We start from the raw sequence: 8,803 nt of genomic DNA, 5'->3' as shown, positions 1-8,803 counted from the left end.
GTACATTTTACAGCAAACAAATATTTTCCGGATACAGTTCGAGGGGTTTTCCATGGATCCAGCCCCTCAGTTCAGCTTGGTGGGGGGACCTTACACAGTGGTCTTTCCCCATTGAGCCTTTGCTGCGGCTGCCCCAAGCTTTAGTGCGTCCCTCAGCACGTAGTCCTGGACCTTGAAATGTGCCAGTTTCCAACATTCGGTCGTGAACAACTCTTTGCGCTGGAAAACCAGCAAGTTTCAGGCAGACCAAAGGGTGTCTTTCACCGAATTGATAGTCCTCCAGCAGCAGTTGATGTTTGTCTCGGTGTCCGTCCCTGGGGACAGCCCGTAGAGCACAGACTCCTGTGTTACAGAGCTGCTTGGGATGAACCTCGACAAAAACCATTGCATCTCTTTCCACACCTGCTTTGCAAAGGCACAGTCCAGAAGGACTGATTTTTTTTTTTCCAAAATATACTTTATTCATAAAAATCTGTAAAAATTACATTGCCAAACAGTTTCCAAACAGCACCAAAAAATACAAACATTGCAAGGGAGATCAGTTTCCTTCAATACTGTCATGAGTTTCTTCCCAACCCTTCCGTTTCACAATTGTCATGTCAATTACAGTTTTACCTTTACAGCAATTGAGAATATTAACGATACAGTTCGAGGGGTTTCCCATGGATCCAGCCCCTCAGTCCAGCTTGGTGGGGGAACCTTACACTGTGGTCTTTCCCCATTGAGCCTTTGCTGCGGCTGCCCCAAGCTTTAGTGCGTCCCTCAGCACGTAGTCCTGGACCTTGGAATGTGCCAGTCTGCAACATTCGGCGGTGGACAACTCTTTGCGCTGGAAAACCAGCAAGTTTCGGGCAGACCAAAGGGCGTCTTTCACCGAATTGATAGTCCTCCAGCAGCAGTTGATGTTTGTCTCGGTGTGCGTCCCTGGGAACAGCCCGTAGAGCACAGACTCCTGTGTTACAGAGCTGCTTGGGATGAACCTTGACAAAAACCACTGCATCTCTTTCCACACCTGCTTTGCAAAGGCACATTCCAGGAGGAGGTGGGCGACCGTCTCTTCCCCACCACAGCCAACGCGGGGGCACTGTGCGGAGGGGGCGAGACTTCGGGTGTGCATGAAGGATCTGACGGGGAGGGCCCTTCTCACCACCAGCCAAGCTACGTCTTGGTGCTTGTTTGAAAGTTCTGGTGATGAGGCATTCCGCCAAATTACTTTGACGGTCTGCTCGGGGAACCATCCGACAGGATCCACCGTTTCCTTTTCCCGTAGGGCCTTGAGGACATTCCGTGCAGACCACTGCCTGACGGACCGGTGGTCAAAGGTGTTTTTCCGCAGAAACTGCTCCACGAAGGATAGGTGGTACGGCGCCGCCCAACTGCATGGTGCGTTCCGCGGCAATGTGACCAGGCCCATCCTTCGCAACACCGGGGACAGATAGAACCTCAGCACGTAGTGACACTTGGAGTTTGCGTACTGGGGATCGACACATAGCTTGATGCAGCCGCACACGAAGGTGGTCATCAGGATGAGGGCCACGTTGGGTACATTTTTCCCGCCCATGTCCAGAGATTTGAACATCGTGTCCCTCCGGACCCGGTCCATTTTAGATCCCCAGACGAAGCGGAAAATGGCTCGGGTGACTGCCACGGCGCAGGAGTGGGGTATGGGCCAGACCTGCGCCACATAGAGCAACAACGTGAGCGCCTCGCACCTGATGACCAGGTTCTTAACCACAATGGAGAGAGATCGCTGCCCCCACATGCCCAACTTTTGTCGTACCTTGGCTACTCGCTCCTCCCATGTTTTGGTGCACGCCCCGGCACTTCCGAACCATATCCCCAGCACCTTCAGGTAATCTGACCTGACGGTGAAGGGGACAAAGGATCGGTCAGCCCAGTTCCCAAAGAACATGGCCTCGCTCTTGCCGTGGTTAACTTTGGCTCCCGAGGCCAGTTCGAACTGGTCGCAGATGCTCATCAGTCTGCGCACGGACAGCGGATCCGAGCAGAAGACGGCGACGTCATCCATGTACAGGGAGGTTTTGACCTGAGTGCCTCCGCTGCCTGGGATTGTCACCCCTCTTATGCTCGCATCCTTCCTAATAGACTCAGCAAAGGGTTCAATACAGCAAACAAACAAGACCGGGGACAGAGGACAGCCCTGTCTGACTCCAGATTTGATCGGGAAACTTTCCGATTCCCACCCGTTGATTGACACTGCGCTACTGATGTTTGTGTAGAGCAGTTGGATCCAATTGCAGATTCCCTCCCCAAACCCCATTTTGGAAAGCACGTCCATCATGTAGGTGTGCGATATCCTGTCAAAAGCCTTCTCCTGGTCCAGGCTGATGAGGCAGGTGTCCACCCTCCTGTCCCGTACGTAGGCGATCGTATCCCTGAGTAGCGCGAGACTATCAGAGATCTTCCTGCCGGGTACAGTACAGGTCTGATCGGGGTGAATCACCAACTCCAGAGCAGACTTGACTCGACTGGCTATGACTTTGGACAGAATCTTGTAATCAACATTAAGCAGTGAGATGGGCCGCCAATTTCTGATTTCTGCCCTCTCCCCCTTCTGCTTGTAAATGAGGGTGATGATGCCTTTTCTCATGGTCTCTGACATGCTGCCGGCCAGGAGCATACTCTCGTATACTTCCAGCAGGTCCGGGCCGACCCAGTCCCACAGGGCCGAGTACAACTCGACCGGTAAGCCGTCGCTCCCGGGGGTTTTACTCGTCTCGAAAGACTCGACGGCCTTTGTCAGCTCGTCCAGAATTAGCGGCTTGTCCAGTCTCTCCCTCCTGCTGTCATCTAGGACCTCTGTGATAGATGACAGGAAGGACTGGGAGGCTCTGCTGTCTGTGGGCTGCGCGTCATACAGCCCAGCATAAAAGGATTTGCTGATCCTTAGTATGTCAGACTGCGAAGACGTTACCGAGCCATCTTCTTCCTTCAGGCTGCTGATAACAGAGATCTCTCTGTGTACCTTTTGGAAGAAGTAACGCGAGCACGTCTCATCCTGCTCGATGGAGCGGACTCTGGACCGGAAGATGATCTTGGAGGCCTCCTTGGCAAAGAGCGAGGCCTGCTGGCTCTTCACCTCTTGGAGGTCCTCCTTGACCTCGACCCCCATTGACTGCAACCGGAGTAGATTTTGCATAATTTTCTGGAGTCGGGACAGTTCCCTCTGTCTCTCTCTTGCCTTCTGAACACCTTTGTGGATGAAGAACCTCTTGATGTTCTCCTTTATCGCTTCCCACCAGTGAACTGGAGACTCAAAGAGGGGTTTCACGGTCCTCCAACCTTTGTAATCCCTTTTGAGTTCCTCAACGTTCTCTGGGGTCAGCAGTGTCGCATTGAGCTTCCACGTCCCTCTGCCAACCCGCTGGTCGTCCTGTAAGTGACAGTCGGCCAGTAAGAGGCAGTGGTCGGAGAAGAACACCGGCTTGACGTCGGTGGATCCGACCGTGACAGCACGGGACACAAACAGGAAGTCAATCCTGGAACGGGCAGACCCGTCCGATCTTGACCATGTGTATCTGCGCTGCGCTCCGTCTGCAGGTTTGCTGAAGACGTCGTGCAGTTTGGCATCCTTAACTGTTTCTATGAGGAATCTGGACGTAGCGTCCAATTTGCTGTCGTCACTGCCGGATCGTCCAGCCGCATCGATGATGCAGTTGAAGTCACCGCCTAGGATGACCGGCCTGGACGTCGCCAGCAGCAGTGGGAGCTGCTGGAAGACGGTCAGCCGCTCGCTGCGTTGTACTGGGGCGTACACGTTGATCAACCGGAGCGGAGCGTTGTTGTACATCACGTCTGCTACGAGGAGGCGGCCGCCCACCACCTCCTTAACTTCGGAGATGGTGAAGTTACCTCCCCGCAGCAGAATACCCAGGCCGGAGGAACGGCAGTCATTACCCCCCGACCAGATCGATGGCCCGTGGGACCACCATCGCGACCACTGCCTGTAGGTGCTGAGGTGTGGTATTCCACACTCCTGCAGAAACAGTAGGTCAGCTTTGACCTTGGCAAGGTAATCCAAGGTTGAAACACATCGCGTAGTAGATTTAATGCTACGCACATTAATGGAAGCAATTCTTACACCCATTTTTTACTAAAAATTAGTTGTTGCTTCCCATACCATTTGTCCTCGCTAGTCCCAGTCCTTCCCCTTCGGGATGTTCCTGCATACCCATCGTATGCGCAAGCAGTTTCACGTTGGTTGGGCTCAGAAACCCCTCCTGATTTTTCATGCAGGGTTTGTGCCGCTCGGGTGACATCGGGGGGGTCTTGTAGGCAGAGAGGATTGGGTTGTCCTCAGCTGCTTCCATCTGTTCCTCCTCGAAAACATCACAGCTCCCGGTCTCCCGGAGCTCAGGTGCGCCAGACGTGTCTTTGTTCCCGGTGTCGCAGAGCTGAGATGCGTTGGCCACTTCGTTACGTGTGGGACATTGGGGTTGGGGCACGCTGGGCCCATCACAGCTTCCAGTGCCCGGGGGCTGGGATGCTTTCTCATCCATCTCGGAGTTCTGCCGCCTCTTTTGAAGGGGCTGTCGTTCCAGCATTTCCCCGTCCAGTGAAGAGGAGTTGTTGCAGTCTGATTCAGAAGAGAGCCTCCTCTTGCCACTGGTTTGGGTGGTGGCTTTGGGATGTTTTTTCTTTGTGGTTTTCCTCTGGACCACTTGCCACTGACCTGTTTGTCCATCTGCTGCCTCCTCCTCCATTGATTCTGTCTGTGGAGGAGGGGTTTCCGGGCGCTGGGTAGGTGCTGGGTCGTTGGTTTCAGCCGCCTCCCCTTCCTTCTCAGGTTGAAGTTCCTCACTGCGGAGAAGGTTGCTGGTCTCCTTTCGAACAACGGACGCCTTCGTCGAACCTTCTCCCGGCCTTTCCTTGGACCTTGCCGCCTGAGCATAGCTGAGGCAACGTTTGGGACAAGTCTTGTAGAGATGGCCTGCCGCACCGCACAAGTTGCAACACTTAGTCTGCTTACAGTCCTTGGTCTGATGGCCTTCCTCCTTGCAGTTCTTGCAAACAACCGTGCTGCAGTTGGCTGCCATGTGACCAGATTTGCCACAGGTGCGGCAAACTCTGGGCTGCCCAGCGTAGACCAAGAAGCCTCGACTTCCCCCGATAGCGAAGCTGGAGGGAGGGTGGATGATGGCTCCACTGGGATCTACCTTCAAGGTCACCTTGACCTGCCGCTTGCTGGTCCAGATCCCAAAGGGGTCCTTGACATCAGTGCTGCTGCCGGCCACCTCGACGTACCTGGCGAGAAAGGTGAGTACATCCACCACCGGAACATGGGGGTTGTAGAGGTGAATGGTCACCACCCGGTCCCGTTGTGACGGAAGCGTGAAGAGCGGCTCCGCTGTGAGGATCGACAGTGGCGCCCGGTCCCCTTTCTCCTTGAACGCCTTCAGGAACTTGATGCATCCCGCCACGTTCCGGAACGTCACGTCGAAGTATCCACTGCTGGGGAAATCCTGCAGGCAGAAGACGTCCGTCGCTTGAAATCCGCAGCAATCGAAGAGAATTTTCTTGATGAAGAAGGTGCGATCGACCGGTGCATCTCCTTCCTTGTCCTTCACGACCACCCGAACGGTGTTGCGCACTCCCTGGCCCGAAGCTCGAAAATTGGTTACAGCCATTTTACTCAAAGCTTCCCCAGGATCAAAAGGTAATGATCATGGTCTCTTCTCAATCAAATAAGCACTGATAAGAACAGATACTACACTTGATCTTAGCCAAAAGGCCGAGAAGCGACTGATTAAAGAGGTCAATTGAAGTCAATTAAAAAGCAAGAGCATTAAATGTACTAGTTGAAGAATGGCTCATTTCCTGGCAATCCCACTCCTCTTAGTGATGCTGGAGAATGACCTGCTCCAGCTATGAATCGATTACAATCAATTATGCTGCTTGATTGCACTGATTTTAGGAGATTTTAATTTCAAGCTTTAGCTGATGTGTTTGTGCAGAAACCTAAGTGTAACTTCAGCTTGGCAAAATTGGTACAGTATCCAGTGCATTCTGGGTGTATTTTGCCATTTTCCAACCCAGTGGAAACTCCACAGTTTAATTTCAGTCAGGTGCAATTCTGGTATAAAAGATGGAATTTCCTGGACAGCAGATTTTGCCTTCACGATCTTGTTGTTTGCCTAAATACTCCACTGTGGAGGCAGGTGCATCTCCTCACACAGCCAAATCTACCGGAACTCGGCATGTATTTGAGAATATGTGTAATTTTGCCACATATGACTTAAACTCCAAATTCCAGTCCCCTACTCCAAAACTGTACCCCTTTGGAGCAGAACAAATTGCGGTGCCAGGCTCCATACTTCTACCAAGACACAAGTGGTTGAATTTCCACATGGATTCTCCTGATCATCAACCATAACATCAGTGGATGAAATGCCATAAACACTGTTCAAGCCGTTTCTCCAATATTTCTGTGGATGAGTTTACAGCAGACGGTTGAAACAAACCCAGCAGAAATTCAGCCTCATAATGCATGAAATCTTTATCTAAACATTCAGTCTAAATAAATAATTGTAGCTGTTTGTAAATTAGAGATTTGCAAGCATTGTTTGACCTTTTGAAATGTCTGTTCTCTTTTTTAATTCACCATCAGGAGCTTCTAATCCAAAAAAAGAGTTTGAAGAAATGAGAGATGTAATTAGAAAAATATTATGAGGTGGTAAGTAGCATTTTATGAGACTTGTTTTGGCAAATAAAATGTTGTTGGGAATGCAATCCCTTATTTTGGTTGTAAAATTGAATTAAGAGGTCATAATCATGCTGACTGTGTCCCAAAAGCAAAATTATAATTTCCTGCAAGTTTTTGTGTAGTCCTAATGGTGCCTTTAGTGTGGGGAAAGGTTCTATTTGCTTATTTGACTGCTGAAAATTTATATTGATTAGTTGCTTGATCATATACTTTTGGTGGCTTTTTTTTTACCTATAGTTCATTTATAAATTGAGTAGAATCTGCAGGTCTGAAAAGCACCGATTATGCACAGTATTTACATACAATTTCAACACACAGGAGCTATAAAAGTGAAGGCTGCATAATGAAAGTCTTTGAAAATAATATTTGCATTGAAGGATTAGTAATTTTGCAGCACAAATTAATTTTGTACACAGTAACAACTAAAGGCTAATGATTAGGATCAGAGTTTCTTCGCTATGTAAATAATATGAATATTGCATTCTGTTGGATGACTTTCTGAATGATCCTCAATACATATGAATATATGATCTTACAAACAATGACAGACATGAAAAGACCCTTTGGCCCATCTAGCGATCCTATGGTTCATCACACAGCTGTGCATCACATCATACACACAACCCACCACATCCAAAACGATTATGTGCTCTTGGGAGAAGCAGATAAAAATCCAGGCCAATTTGTGAAACAAAATCTAGAAAATTCCTCTATGACCCTTTTTGGCAATTGTTAAAGATAGAATTGAAAGAGAACTGAAATCCCAGTTCTTTTTCCCTTTTCTGTCTGTAATCAGTGTTTTGAAAAGGAAGATATGTGTGTTTCTTAACCCCTAAGTGTATGGCCAATTTGAATAACCAGCAGCATGGATTTAAATAAAGAGGATTATTTTTATTCACCTGTTCACCACAAAAGTCTAATGCGCCATCAGTCACCTACCACTCACACACACACACACTTGAAAAGGAATACTATTAAAAGGATAGTGCACTTCAGCAAATTACAAGCAAAGGAATAGTTCATAAGTCACGTGCTTTGGCTCGTCTTGAGGAAAAAGACGTGCATTGTGGGCCCGGTGAAGAAGGTGTTTTCACTCCTGAAAAGTAGTTAAGTGGATTCATAGCAAAGTCATTGCAGGATTCTCTTGAAGAAGTGGATTTTCAGCAGGTCATTAAATTAGTTGCTTGTAGACTTATTACAAGGAGGGTGTTTTTTTGTACTGGTGGACAGAAAAGGAATAGTTTTTTTTAGTATTTAGATGAGCACTTAAAACACCAAAACATACAAAGCTATGGACTAAGTGCTGGAAAATGGGATTAGGATAGGTGCTTGATGGCAGGCACAGACACGATGGGCTGAAGGGCCTGCTTCTGTGCTATATGACTTTATGACTCTATAATGTTACGGCCTCCAGTTCTTTTAATGCATGATGGTACTGCTTGGTCTGCATCCTGCTTATTTTGTTGTCTGTATTTTAAAGATTTTTAACAGGAGACCCACATGGTTCTCCCACCATATGACTTCTCACAGTTCCTTTTCCAAATATGGTGGTGGTCCAGGTTGATTAGCCTCAACCTGTTTTTGGTTCTAAGGCATTCATCCTGAGGAGGGTTAAGATAATCACCTTCTTTGTTTCAGGAGAAAACCATTGAATTCAGGAATGTTAGAAATGGGGGATAGAGAAATGACAGAGAAACTAAATGATTACTTTGTGTCTTTCTTCACTGAGGAAGATACAAGAAATCTCCCAGAATTAGAGATCCAAAGGAATAGAGAGAATGAGGAATTGAAGGAAATTAGTTTTAGTAAGAAGGTTTTATTGGAATAATTAATGGGGCTGAAGGTTGATAAGTCCACAGGACCTGACATTTTACATTCCAGAGTGTTGAAAGAGGTAGCGATGGAGATAGTGGCTGCATTGGTGATCATCTTTCAAAATTCTATAGATTCTGGAACAGTTCCTGCAGATTGGAAGATAGCAAATGCCACCCCACTATTTAAGAAAGCAGGGAGAGAGAAAACAGGGAACAACAAACCTGTTAGCCTTACATCGGTAGCACGGAAAATGCGAGAATCTAT

At 48.4% G+C, this 8,803-nt stretch overlaps 1 pseudogene; it reads right to left on the bottom strand.

Moving 5' to 3' along the window:
• Positions 1 to 5,655: 5,655 nt before the first annotated feature.
• Positions 5,656 to 5,764, bottom strand: LOC137371613 (U2 spliceosomal RNA; annotated as a pseudogene).
• Positions 5,765 to 8,803: the final 3,039 nt, after the last annotated feature.

Source organism: Heterodontus francisci, chromosome 6 (genome assembly GCF_036365525.1).
Source record: "Heterodontus francisci isolate sHetFra1 chromosome 6, sHetFra1.hap1, whole genome shotgun sequence".
NCBI lineage: Eukaryota > Metazoa > Chordata > Chondrichthyes > Heterodontiformes > Heterodontidae > Heterodontus > Heterodontus francisci.
This window is presented reverse-complemented; position numbering and strand designations above follow the sequence as displayed.